The 5,644-nt window shown below is 34.5% G+C and overlaps 1 pseudogene; it reads right to left on the bottom strand.

Moving 5' to 3' along the window:
* Positions 1-3,643: 3,643 nt before the first annotated feature.
* On the bottom strand, positions 3,644-4,309 carry LOC116742520 (annotated as a pseudogene).
* Positions 4,310-5,644: the final 1,335 nt, after the last annotated feature.

Below are 5,644 nucleotides of genomic sequence, written 5' to 3'. Positions count from 1 at the left end.
GAACTACTAAGGGTCAGAATTGTTGGGTAAAGGAGGCAGATAACAAGAGAGAAGGCTGTACTCAGAGAAAGAAAACCAAATGCATGCCCCCTTGGAAGAGGAGCAATGCCACGCTACGTTAAGGACAATAAAATCTGGGAGACTGAGAAAGTCATTTAGGTAAATGTTGAATATAAAATGGAAAGGAATATAAATGTATATTCTTTAATAAAACATGTTCTTTAGTACATATAAGAGGAAAAGTTTGGAAAGGATGGTATGATCTGCCCCCTTATTGTTTACTTATTAGTTTATTTCAGTTGCTTATTAAAGATAAGTCCTTCCCATTGAACTCTAAGTTCTGTAAGGCAGACCTTGGTCTGTCTTATATGTTTTTGGGCCACTTATGTCTAATAGTGCCTGGTACATAATAGGTGATTGGTAGATATTGGTTCAGAATTTATAAGGTGTGCCTTGGTCCAGGAGACAGAGTGGAAGTGTGGGGTACAAATGATAGCAATCAATATTTGATTATAACAGAAGAGGAAGTCTAGGTCTGTGAGTGGGGAAACTTGCCTAATTAATAAACATTTTTGAGTTGTGAAGCTGGGCATTACCTCTCAGATCATCTGATCTTGATTTCTGTTTCTAAGGAAGGCTCATTTAATTTCCTAGCCTTAAGAAGCAAACTCAACCAAGAAAGACTCATAACACCAAAAAAAAAGCCTGTACTTTATTTCATCATCTGGGTTTTTACCGTTACCCAAATACAAAGAATATGAATATATTTTCCCCCTTCACAGGTCATTTCCATTTCCTACTAATTGCTGCATCATCAGTCTTTTCAAGTCATCATTCCAATAGTGCGTGACCTCTCACCCTCCACTCCCAATGTCAGCTCCAGATACACCCAAAAATACAAGGCCACTGTGAGAATTTTAAGCTTTTTTTTTTGAGAATTTTAGCTTTTAAACACCTGATGAACATGAAATGTGGTAGAGAGCAGAGGCATTTATGTAACACTTTTCAGTTGTGCCAATAGGTCTTACTGTTTCTGACTTAAGAGGTTGACTCTTTTAAGACCAACAAATCATGTAGGACAAAGCATCAACTTTGGGTCAATGATTCAGACTTAGTTTTGAATCCCCAAACCACTGACTTGCTTGCTAGTGACTCTAGTTAAATTATTCAACTATATGCAGTGGGAATGATAATAACTTATAGTTTCGGGTTGTTTAGAAAGTTGCAGATAACATCTGTAATGTACCTGGTACAAAGCAGACACTCAGTAAAAAAAAGCTACAAATGTTTTTATCCAAATTCTCTGTTTAGATAGCCAAAATACCACAATTAGGGCCACAGTAAAACACCGTTAAGTCTCTGGCCATGGCAAATGAAAAAGTGCAAATGAAGATGAGTCTAAATACAGAAAACTATTTGAAAATCTGTTTACGAAACAGATCTCACATCCCTCACTCCACTGTAAACTGCATGACAACTGCAGTCTTCATCTTTAGTAGAGGACTGAAGGTATTTCTCTGGAAAGAGTAAAACAGAAGGTCTCTGGAGCAGGTGATACCAGAGATACTAGTATCCCTAATATCACGCTAAAAATATGGAGATTAAATCAATGTTTACATACCAAATATAGAGCTATCCTTCCTTCTTCTCTCATTCAGATCCCAGAACTCTGAAAGACAGGTCTCTATCCTGCAGGCAAGGGATTGGAATTTTCTTTGGGCAAAGTGACCAGCCCAAAAGAAGAGACTAAAGACGCTGAACATCAGAAATTTAGTGAAAAGGCTAGACCACCAGTAGTGAGGTCCACAATTGACAAGCACCATCCAGACACTCACACTTGGTCTGGTTTTCAATGCCCCCTTTAAAAAAAAAAAAACAAAGCAACTAAGGATTACCAGACAAACAAACAAACAAACAGCATAGAAGAAAAGTTCTCTTTAAAAAATCATCATAAGATGATGAATATTATAACCATGAGGCAAGATCAGTATGCTATTAAAAAAGCGGTGGGGGGGAACATTCATAATTTTTCTTAAAGAGCTTTTAGAATTTAAAAAAGATGCTAGCAGAAATTTTTAAAAACTCAATAGAAAGGCTGGAAAATAAAAATACAGAAACTTTTCAGATAATAGAGTAAAAAGACAGAAAGTAGGAGAGAAAAGATAAGTAATTTAAGAAGTCTAATACCCAAATAAAAAATCTTCCAAAGAGGGAAAATGGAAAATACAGTAGAAGAAATCAACAAAGGATAATCCAAAATAATTTCCCATAACTGAAGGATATGAATTTACAGATGCAGAGGGCCTGCTGGATGTACAATGCCTTAGCACACTGGAAAAAATAGATCCATACTAATGTCTATTATCATGCATTTTCTGAACACTGGGAGCAGGAGAAAATTCCACTTATTTTCAAAGAGAATGTACCTAGAAGAGTCAGGTATCAGAATGGCTTTGGACTTCTCAACAGCAGCCCTGAAATCTAGAAAACACTGAAGCAATGACTTTAAAATACTGAGATTGCTAATCTAAGTATTTAGACAAACTAGTAGTTTGACATACTAGTAGTATGACAAACTACTAATCAACTGTGAGGGAAACTAAGTATATTTCAGACATCTAAACTCTCCAAAATTGATCTTCTATGAACCCTTCAGTAAATTGTTAGAGGTTACATTTCACTAAATGAGAGCATAAACCAAGAAAGAAAAGATATAGGATATTAGGAAAGAAAAGATACAGGCTATAGAAAAAATATAGGATATTGGAAAAAGTCAAACTAATCTAGGAAAGATTTCTTTAAGAAAGATGAAATTGGTAGAATACTTAATATGTCTGGATGTATTTAGAGGGATATAAACAACTAAAAGTGATTGAAATTGAATTATATATTTGAGTATACATATATATTAACCAAAGGATTATGTATATAAAATCACTAATCAAAGAAAAAAAAGACAATGAACTCTAATGAAAGGAAAGTAAAATTAATCCTATATATTATGTGGCTCAGCAGGAAATGTTGTTTACCTAGGTATAACAATGCAAACCTTGAATGTTAATCTAACTTAACATGATGTAACTATATTGGAGGAAGAGAGCACAGGGAGCAAATATATAGGTGGGGGAATAGAGATACAGGCAGTAGGGTGAATGGTTTTATTTATTTATTTATTTTTTCCAGTTACCTTGGAGTTTATTTAAACTAAGAGAAAAAGGTCATAATGTTTTCATGCAATACATACTTCATTCTTTAAATAACAATTGTGAAAAATAACAGAAAGAATTAAGGAATGCTGTATTTGTGATCCATGCAAAACACCAACATTTTGGGTTATACATAATTTAAAGAAATGTCCCAAACACTTCTCAAAATACTGTAGTAGCCAATACATAGAGGCATGCCTTAGGTGGCCATAGGAATGCAGTTTAGAAAATAAAGAAAAAACTCACACTGTAACTACTCAATTTCTTCAAAGTCACTGAGCAAGAAAAGCAACAATGAACTTCCATACCGCCTTTACATAACTTCTTTACAGTACCTTGACTTAAATCCAAGAGCGAAAGTTGACTCTCCTCCTCTATTTTTGGTAAACAGCTGCATGGTAAACTTAGATAACTTTTCCCCCGGATTTTACCTGGGAGTGGCCTTTTAAATTTTTTATTTAAAAGAGGGCAGGTTTGGCACTTTTATGCTGATGTCACAAATGTTAATATTTCTTGGGATCTCAGGAAGATTCATATTCTTTACAGCTGATACAGCACTGGCTGGAGCTCCCGCTAAGCCAGCCTCAGATTTCTCTAGTTTATTATGTGCATCAATTTGTTTAACAGTCTCATTCATGTTGGTCTCCAATACCATTCCCCCCACATCACCATGTCTGCAAGAATATTGTGAACCTTGTCTACATGGAAAATTAAATCCAGTTCACAGAGGTTTTCAAAACACTTGTCTAATGTTTCCACAAATACTTGAATTAGATATAAAATGCCAAGTTCACTTAATGAAGAATCCACACAGAAGACAAAATATAATGTTGCATAATGTCTATAAATCAGTTTGTTGTCAGATCCTGCAATTAATAATCCTTCTTCTAGGAAATTACAGCATTTTCATCTCTCTTAGATACCAAATGGAATGTCTCCCTGATGATTTGCTGTTGTGTATCTTCACTGTAGGGCTGGTAGAACTTGGAGAGCCGCGGCTTCCCTTGGTTGTTAAAGATGAGGATCGCCTTGATCATGGCTGAGCAGGGCCGACCGGGTGGGAGCTGGGGGCCAGGGTGGGGGCAGGCGCGCGAGCCTCGCCTCGGGATCTCGCTGGCGATCCTTCCCCACCGGGTGAACGGTTTTAAACAAATACATATGCTAAATACTCATCTGGACAGAGATGACATGAGATAAAATCTACACGATGTAGCAATAAAACCAAGTTATTTAGAACTATTCAGGTAAATTTTAAATAGTGAAAAGAAATAAAATGATTGCTTCTGGGAATTAGAAAACAGAGGAGCAGTAAGGGAGAGGGAAGTGTTGCTTCAAAGAATCACTTAACTCTTTAAGTTTACTATGTGCATGCGTATCTTATATAAAAATTTTAAATATAAAGAAATTAAGAATGGAAAAAGAAACAGCTAGCTAGCTAGCTTAAGATTCTTCATAATTATAATTTTGATATTGTCTATGGCCATACCACCCTGAATGTGCCCAATCTTGTCTAATAATTTTGATGTTATCCTCTTCTCTGATGAAAAGCAAGAGGAAGGCAGTTGGCTTTTACAAAGAGGTTACCATTTTGAGCAAATCATGTAAATGGTACTCTAAAGCGAGGTGAAGAATGAACGTATAGATGCATTGAAATTGTCTGCATCTGTGTGTGGAGAGGGAGGGCAAAAGCCCTAGGGACATGGACTGTCTAACTAAAAGTGTAATATTCCTATCAGTAGTTCCTGATGAAATAGATTAAAAAGATAGACACAAAGTGAGGTAATATTTAATAATTTGCAGTGTTCCTAGAAACATTGTTCAATATTAATTTTTAAGTCTACACTGCCACATATTTCTTTGATATTTAACTTGAATTGAGTTGAATCCAGTGAAATGTCAAATATGTGAGTCCCATTATTTTGTTTGGTCACACATTGATAAGACAGTATTTCTGTACAAATTTGTTTACAAATTTTGTGATATTATTATGATTTTCCTTAAAATCAAGCAAGTTGTAAAAAATGATTTATAGATGTTTATAATAGAGCTTCCTACTAAAGACAGCACTTGGCTTTTCTGGCATATTTTTCAAAACTTTAATGATTAAATAGTTCTTAAAAATGAAATATATGTATATATATATCCTCAATTCTCAATAAAAAAGTAGAAAATATTTATATATGATACCCTCAATTCACAATAAAAAAGAAAATATTTCATTTTTAGGAACTATATATATATAAAATCATTTTAAGAAGTTATCAAACACCATTCACATTTATCATTTAAAACGAATGATTATTTTGCCTACTCTAGCCTTAAAAGATCCAGGGGGAAAATACAAAAACTGTTCTTATATTTTGGCAATTTTCTTACTTAAGTAAGGTGTTAGTTATATTGGTGGTGTGATATATTGATTAATAAGATATTTTAAAATC

This window comes from Phocoena sinus, chromosome 17 (assembly GCF_008692025.1).
Source record: "Phocoena sinus isolate mPhoSin1 chromosome 17, mPhoSin1.pri, whole genome shotgun sequence".
NCBI lineage: Eukaryota > Metazoa > Chordata > Mammalia > Artiodactyla > Phocoenidae > Phocoena > Phocoena sinus.
This window is presented reverse-complemented; position numbering and strand designations above follow the sequence as displayed.